The sequence below is a fragment of the Trichosurus vulpecula genome, chromosome 1 (assembly GCF_011100635.1).
Source record: "Trichosurus vulpecula isolate mTriVul1 chromosome 1, mTriVul1.pri, whole genome shotgun sequence".
Taxonomy (NCBI): Eukaryota; Metazoa; Chordata; class Mammalia; order Diprotodontia; family Phalangeridae; genus Trichosurus; species Trichosurus vulpecula.
The window spans coordinates 355,108,913-355,118,093 of record NC_050573.1 but is presented as its reverse complement, the minus strand read 5'-3'; positions in this window follow the sequence as shown (position 1 = coordinate 355,118,093).

Here is a 9,181-nt window from a genome sequence, read left to right as displayed (position 1 = left end):
CACTCCCTACCCCTCATCAACAACCATAGTACTTCCAAAGACCAGACAGCAAGAACAAGTATTTGCTTAGGCAGGCCTGTGACTTGACCTCAAGTCTCTGGCTCCTTCTTCTGCTTTGTGTTTCTTTCTCAAAACACAGATAACTGAAGAAAAAGCCTGAACAATGGACATTTCTAGTCTTGGTAGCTCCCACAGGACAGAGTGACAGGTCAGGAGTTCCTCATTTGGTACCATCTGTTTGACAGTAGCTACTTTATGAAAGTTCACTGCTTCTTGGAGTGAAAGTAATACCACCACCAAGAGACTATTGCAGCCAAAATGACTTAAGAAAACCCAAACTACGTTCTGACTTCCCCAGAGAGGTAGACTTAAGAGTTTCATAAATAGCATAGGGCAAGGGTGAAAGTGAAATACCTTTTCAATAGTCAAACAGAGTATCTCTACCATTCAGGAAGAGTATGGGGTGATGGGTTACTGTTCTATGTATCTGTTCATGTACATTTATGAATCTATTGTGGATTAAGCATTTCTTTTGTGATGGAAGAAATAAATATCTGTCCTATACCTGAAATCAATTTTGTATATTGAGTACCATTTTTTAAAAAGTTTTTTTGAGAAGGACCCTATCAATTCTTATTAAGTGACATGAAGCATATTTAAGCTTTGTTGTGATGGTTTTCCCTGGAAAAGTTTTTACTGATTACTCTTTGTAGACCACTGTGCTTTCCAAGAACCTTTAGTCAGATTCATTGTAATATTCCACATCATGATATAGGCACTCTAAACATAGAAAGGGATAAAAGTATAAAGATTTATAATTGCATGCTGAGTTCAGAGTCAAGAATATGTGAGGTAAGTTAGGCAGGATAGAGGTGTGATGGTGTGGAGGGAGATGTGTAGGAGAGTAAGGGAAGTGGATCAAAAGATACTTCTTAATATTAGGGGCTGAAATAATGTACAATAGAGAATTAGTATCATCAACCTCTAATGCCTATTAAAGTACCTGGAAGGTGTCCTTCTTCTTCTACCCCTACTTATTAAACCTATTTTTCCTCAGGGACAAATATTTAAGATAAACTAATTTTTATTCAACTTAACATCTTTTTGTTGAGTGGCATATTGCAACTATGCTGTTTTCCATCATTTTAGCTGGTAAATGCATAATTTTTTCAGGTAGATTACAAAAAATAGGCTTTTATGTGCTAGTCCAAGAAACTAAACTCTACATACAAAAATAATTCTATGAGAAAATGATTTCTTAATTCCAAATAACTGATCTATATATGAACTATGAAACAACCAATTTGGAAGTAATTTCTTATGCAGTATACTGTATCCAGAATTGCATTCTGAAGACCTAGTGTCTAATCTTATGTGTAGTACTAATTTAGAGAATGAATTATTGTTGTTCAGTCATTTTTCAGTCATGTCTGACTCTTTGAGATATCATTTGCAGTTTTCTTGGATGGAGTGATTTGATATTTCTTTCTCCAAGCTCGTTTTTACAGATGATTGAGGCCAACAGGGTTAAGTGACTTGCCCAGGGTAACATGCCTAGTAAGTGTCTGAGAACAGATCTGAACTCACAAAGATGAGTCTTCCTAACTCTGGACCCTTAGCTTTATCTACTGTGCTACTTAGCTGCTACTTAGGGAATAAACCTATTTAAATCCCAAATCTTTTGGAACTATGACTAGTTCACCTATAAAAAGAGTTGTAGGCACTCAAATATGAACTAGGATTGCTAGAAACATTTTGATGTAAACCATAGAGCCATAATAATGAATCATATTTGTATAACACATGTTCTGGAAATACCATCTCAGCTCCTGTTTGCACTAATAAGTGTGGGTGACCAGAGCGTGGTTACTATACCCCTACAGGGTTCTAGGTATGGCCCTGGGAGGTTGGGTATATCTTTCAGATATTATGGTTCATAAGCCCCCACCAGTGTGCTTCTTGCCATGACTGGCTGTTGATTATCAATTAGTCAGCTAAACTTAATTAGTTTTTAGAGAGGGGTAATGGCTAAGATAAACTAAATACATCCTTTGTCTGACACGTAAAAGTAAATATTTATGTGAGGAGTTATGAGCTATGTTTTGTCAGAGAATCATACTCCCAAAGAACCTAGAACAAAGGATAGTTGGGAGACCACACACAGATAAGAAGTACTCTGGGTGGTACACAAGGAAATTTCAGTAACTAAAGTAAGGAAAGGAAGTGAATATAATAGGCATTTGCATAGTGCTTACTGTGTGCCAGGCACAGTGCTAAGCACTTGTTACAAATATTAATTCATTTGATCCTTATAATAACCCTGGGAGGTAAATGCTGTTATTATCCGCATTTTACAGCTGGGGAAAGGAGTCAAATACAAGTTAAATGACTTGCCCAAGGTCATACAGATAGTGAGTGTCTGAGGCCAAGTTTGAACTCATTTCTTCCTGATTTTAGGCACAGGGCTCTGCCCAGTTAATACTTAGCCACCTCAAAAACAGCCAACATACAGTCTCACTTTCCAAGTCTATGAAATCATTTTGAAAATAATCTATACATATATTAAGGGCACCCTTAATAAAAGTCTGGGAAGGGAAGAAAAAGGCTTCTGCACATAATATTCCATAAAAGTGTTATCTTTACACTCACATAATTGACTAAAAGGTACAGAATATACACAATTCCATTTGGCTTATTTATTGTTGACAATAAAAAAATCAGCAAAGCAAAATATTTTTTCAAAGGCTCTTCTTCAACAGTGTGCTATATGCATGTCAAAATCATGCAATACTACAACAACTCCTTTGTTACAACAGATAACATTGTCTGATAGCCAATAATATTAAGTGAGGCATAAAACATGAAGCCTGATATATGCCACTGTCTGGATAGAGGTATTATGGTACAAAAGAAAGAATACTGGCTGGCTCTGGAGTCAGAGGACCTGAGTTAAAATCCCACCTCTGACACTCTCTGACCCCAGGAAAATATTTAATATCCCTGCGCTTCTGTTTCCTCATCTGTAAAATAAGGGATTATAGATGTTATCTTTGGTCCCTTCCAGCTTTAGATCTATGAACCCATGATCCTAGCTTATCAAAGAGGCCAAAAGGAAGAGGGATTACCTAGAGATGGTAAGGACTTTCCAATACTCCTAGTTGCTGATGATATTGTGCTGACTGAATCAAGTCCCAAACATTATGGAGTCTATATAATGAGATCTATAATCATAAGAAATAATTTAAAATTCTGATTAAATATCCACACAAGATCATACATGTGGATAAAAAATACCTATTGTCTAGATGATGTTAGTGGTATGAACAACCTATATAGAGTTGTTTCATCAGAATATATATATATATATATATATATGCACACATACATATATAAATGTATTCATATACATACATATAAGCATATGTGTAATACTCTTATATTTATACATATATGTGTGTGTATAATATATATGTATGTTTACACACACATATCTATCTCTTGAGGATTACAACTGGAAATTCTACAATGTTTTTAATGAGCCCCCCCCGCCAGCTTCTCCATGATACTATCAGAATTCTTATCATGACAGAATGCTGTATACCTGTGAGTTATGGAACATCAAAGTCTCCAAAGAATTCAAGTTGCATGCCATTAAAAGAACAACAGAAAGGCCTGAGTAGTCTGTGACATATTAGCCCCCCAAAATCACTCTGGAGAAATATCATAAAGGATATTATCAAGAAGATTACTCCAAAAGGAAATGGCTGATCATATATCTTGGGCAGAGGATCACTGATGGACAATTTCAATGGTATCTACATAATGTCAGTAGAGCTAAACCCAGTATGTTGAGTTTTCTCCCTGTGAAGGATTGGTAAGAGCAGGGGAAAAAAGTGGCAGAGGATGAGAGGGTGTGGATGGGTTGCGATGTGCACCATTGGAAGGAACACCCACAATGATGAGATCAAGTGTCTATAGAAACATCAGATTCTAATTGTCTTGATCTTGTTTGGTCATTTCCTTATGCACTTAATATTGCACATAGTAGGAAGTCGGTAAATATATATATATATATATTTATATATATTTAAATTTTCCAGTTACATGTAAAGACAATTTTTAATATTTATTTTTTTAAAAATTTAAGTTCTAAATTTTCTCCTTCCCTCCCTTCTTTCCCTCCTCCCTAAAACTGTAAGCAATTTGATATAGGTTATATATGTGCAATCATGTAAAACATATTTCTATATTAGTCATGTTGTAAGAGAAGAAACAGACCAAAAGGGAAAAATACACATACATACATACACACACACACACACACAATAAAGAATGAAAACAGTATGCTTTGATCTGCATTCAGACTTCATTAGGTTTTTCTCTGGATATGGATAGCATTTTCCATCATCAGTACTTTAGAATTGTCTTGGATCATCATATTGCTGAAAAGAGCTAAGTCAGTCAGTCATAGCTGATCAGCCCACAATGTTGCTCTTAGTGTGTACAAGGTTTTCCTGGTTCTGTTCATTTTACTTTGTATCAGTTCACTTAAGTCTTTCCAGGTTTTTCTGAAATCCATCTGCTCATCATTTCTTTTAGCATAACAGTATTCCATTACATTCATATGCCACAGGAAGTTGGTAAATTTACATACATACATATATGTACATATATATATTGAAAAACTTAAAACATTAGCAAAAAAACCAAAACCAAATTTACCAATTAAAGGGCAAAATATTGCTTGAACTCCCTAACCAAAAGAATTAACAAAAAGAGCAAACAAGGTGTTTTGGGAACTAAGTAAATGTTTGTTCCTACTGTTTTCAATTCTTACTAGGCTTCAAATCTTCATGTTATGAATTAGAACAGAGAAACCTAGGGTTGAATTTAATTATTTGACCTAACAAAGATCATATATAAGGATGTTTAAAAATTTGAGTGCCCAAGAGAGAACAAATTTAAATGAATGACAAGTCAAAACAAATGTTTTATATATTGTCCAACTGAAATTCAACCAAAAACTTCTATTTCTCTGTGGTCCTCTATTATTCTCCACCCTCTGTCTCTTTAATATTCTTACCTCAACATCTCAATGGAAATCAGCAATTTGATATACCCTCTGCCCAAGCCTTTCTAAATTGTTGGTTATGCATAATACTAATTTAATGTAGCTGGACATGTATTGGCTACTGCTGTTACTAAAAGCAGCATCACATCTGGTTTGATTCCCCTTGCTGCTGCCCCTTTTGTTAATAAGAGGCTGACACAATTCCCCTGAAGACAATCTTCGGGCATTAACTAAGGAAAGTGTGAGAAAACATTGAGCCCATATTGAAAAGTTCTGAATAGTGTTTGTAATCACACCTTGATTAGACTTGGTCATTTCTACAGGCTATTTTTTCCTAGTGGGAAACTGAATGTGTATGTGTGTCTATATATAGATAATCAACATCCCCATCATATAGTCATTGTTATCATCATCTTCATTGTTATCATCATCATCATCATCATCAATCTACCCATCCATCTGGAAGCAGTATGGTATGGTACAAAATGCTGGATTAGAAGCACCCAGTTTGAAATCCCATCTTCGTTATTAACTACCTCTACGACCTCAGACAAATTACTTGACCTCTCTCGGCCTCAATTTTTCCATTTGTAAAATGAGTTGAACTATACGACTTCCAAAATCCTTTCTAACTCTATATCTTTGATCCAGCTGCCTTTCAGATATCTCAAACTGGATGTCCAGTAGACTCTTAAACTCGACATGCCCTAATCTGTTACTATGAAGGGCAAGACCATCCTCCCGTCCCTCAAGCTCAAAACTTCTAGTCATCCTCAACTCCTCACTCTCTCACCTCCCATATCCAAGCTGTTGCCAAAGTCAATTTCACCTTTGCAACATCTCTCAAAAATGCCCTCTTCTCTCCTCCAACGCTGCCATTAACCTGGTGCAGGCCCTCATTATCTCACACCTGGACTAATGCAACAACTTGGTGGATCTACCTGTCTCAAATCTCTTCTAACACCAATCCATCTTCCATCTAGCCCCAAAGTGATCATTCCTAATGTACAGGTCCAATCTTGTCACCCCCTCCCCTTACTCCACAAACTCCAGTGGCCTCCAGGAACAAATGCGAAAGGGACTTAAAAGTTCTTCATACTAACTCCATCCTACCTTTTCTGTCTTCTAACACTTTACTCCTGACATGTACTCTTCAATCCACTGACACTGGCCTCCTGGCTGTTACATAAACAAGACATTCTATCTCTGGGTTCTGGGCATTTCCTTTGTCTATCCCCCATGCCTGGAATGCTTTCTCTCTTCCACTCTGAGTACTGACCTCCCTGGCTTCCTTTAAGTCCCAACAATCCCTCTTGATTCTAGTGCCTTCCCTCTGTTTATTGTTTCCTCTTTATCTTGTATGTAGTTTGTTTTGTATAGATTCTTTTTCAAGTTGTCTCTCCCATTAGATTGAAGCTCCTTGAGGGCAGGGACTGTTTTTTGTCTCTTTTTGTACCCACAGCACTTAGCATAGTGTCTGGCACATAGTGGGGACTTAATATTTATGAATCGAGTGAGTAATCCATATGTTGAATGGATATCAGTCCCAAAAAGGACTAGATGTGATTTCATCCGTACAGGGAATTCTCACACTAAGAAAATCCCTCTCCAATTGCAAGTCAGCAACTTCCCTATGACTTACAGTCTCACTTAAATCCATGCCTTCCTAGCTTTGAGGTCAGCTCTAGACCCATTTCATTATGTTGTTTCTCATATATCTATCATATATGTATTAAACATATGTATGCTATATATATACATACACATATACATATACGAAAATCAGACTATCTCATGATGATGAAGGAAAGTTGACTAAAGTTAAAGAGAATATATGTACACATAAACAATATGTGTATATATACACAATTAATATTAATTAAAAGCAGATGCATTTTTATTAATAATTATTAAACATTCATAGCTTTTATACATATAAAAATAAAGAATTTTAGTGAATACACACAATCAAACGAGAGGTAGATATTTGTCAACGATCTCAGAGAAAAGCAGTACAGGCTTAAGGATCAGTCATTTTGTGTTTTTTGTGAGATAGTGTGTATACACGCATGTGTAAAGAACTACCAAGTGTTGCCTTAGCCATCCTCTACAAATATCACATTACTTCCTCATTTTACTTTATTATTGAAAATGGTCTAGGAGAGCGACAGCTAAGAGCTGACATCATCAATCAATTTAGCAGTTTTACACTAATATTCAGTTTTATGGGTGTTTCTGGGTTTCTCTAAAACAATAGCAGTCTGAGTAGGTTAATAGATCTTCTTAGAGGATAGAATACTCTTTCTCTTCAAAAATGTGTGGCCCTTCCTCACATATGGATTCCCAGAAAAGTTTACATAAGCAATCTGTGAGTTAGCACCTACTCAAAACCATTATCACCTGAGTCTTCACCAGTGTGTTTTGCCGGCCTGCCAAAGAATACAAAATACACCTAATCAAACACAGCAAATGAAATGATAATAAATGATCACCCACTCGTGAAAATATGGGGTACATTTTCCCAAAGGTTATCACCCCACCAGTGAGTAAGGCTACATATACATAGAACACATTACCAGAAGTGGTAAAATCTGTGTTGTTTTTATATGGATAGCAGGTGAGGTTTGGGGGAGGTTGCTATGCATATGCATTTCCAGCTAGGTGGTACAGTGGATAGAGCACAAAACTAGAGTTAGGAAGCCCTGACTTTGAATGCTGCCTCTGATACTTATAAGCTATGTGACCCTGAGCAAGTCATTTAAACTCTCAATTCCTGTAATAACAATTTGGCTAGCAGCTACTATGGCTGTGTAAAACCAACAACAACCAGCATACAGAATGGCTGCTAACACAGGTTCTTCGATCTGCTTTACTAAGAAAAGTAACTTTAAGGGGTTAACAATCTCACTTTAATTAAACATACAAATATATCATTCACTTCGTTCAGGAGGAAAAGCCAGCAACCTGAACTTCAAAGCAAGTACAAACAAGTTACAAACATACATTATAAATAGACCAAATACAAACCAACATCTGGATCTGGGTTAGCAAAGCTGGGGGGTGGGGGGGAAGGGGGTGCAGTTACAAGGGCTTGCCCAGAGTCACTTGCCACTCTTCCAGTGAGAGCCCCAAAGGAAAAATGCCAACCTCCAGGTTTATATATCTTGTTCAGAGTCAAAGGGAATCACAATGGGCAACTCAAACCCACGTGATCTAAAAGCATCATAAACATGAGACTCAAACCCATGTGGCCTAAAAGCTTCTGGTGTCAGAAACATGTGACTCAAACCCATGTAAACTAGGCTTTCCCTTGAGGCAAGCAAGTCATCAAAGACTCTTGATCCAATCAAAGAAACAAAGGCCAGACTCTTCAAGGCCACTTGATTAAAATAAGTGCTAAAAGAGAAAACAGTAAAAGAAAAGTCCTACCTTAATCACCAATACAATGCCTTAGTTTCCCCACCTATAAAATGGGATGATAATAGCACCTACCTCCCAAAATTGTCATAAGGATAGAATGAGGAAAAAAAAAATTGTAAAACATTTATAAACCTTAAAATGTTACATAAATGCTAGTAATTATTGCCATTATTTTTAGGGTAGTAGTCTATATCAACCCTACAGGACTGTGGTTGAGTCTCCTCTTCCTCCCTTCCCTTTTATTCCCATTCCCTCACTTTCTCCTTTTTCCTCAGCTGCCCCACCCAGTGTTTCATACACCAGGTAGTTTTTCTGGCAGCAAGTGAAAGAGGTTGGCCTCTTGAAGTGGGGGATTTTCTGCTACCTGAAGCATAAAGAGGCTTATTCAGGGGGGAAAAACTGTCAGCTTCACCTTAGGTCTTACTGTCCCATGATCTTGATTGTTTCCTGTCATGACTTCAGAGGTAGTATTTTATATCTTCGTAAGTCTGAAATTGTATTCTTTTTAAACTGGTCTGAGTCAGGTTGGTTTTAGTTGTATTCTATCTTCCGTAAGTACCTGTTGCATTTTTAACCTTGAATCTGACTCTTTAAGCTCCCTCTATAAAAACAGGAAATGTACAGTATGGTTATATATATATATAATGAAAACTTGTCATTAGGAGAGCATTGTGAAAAGACACAATCCAC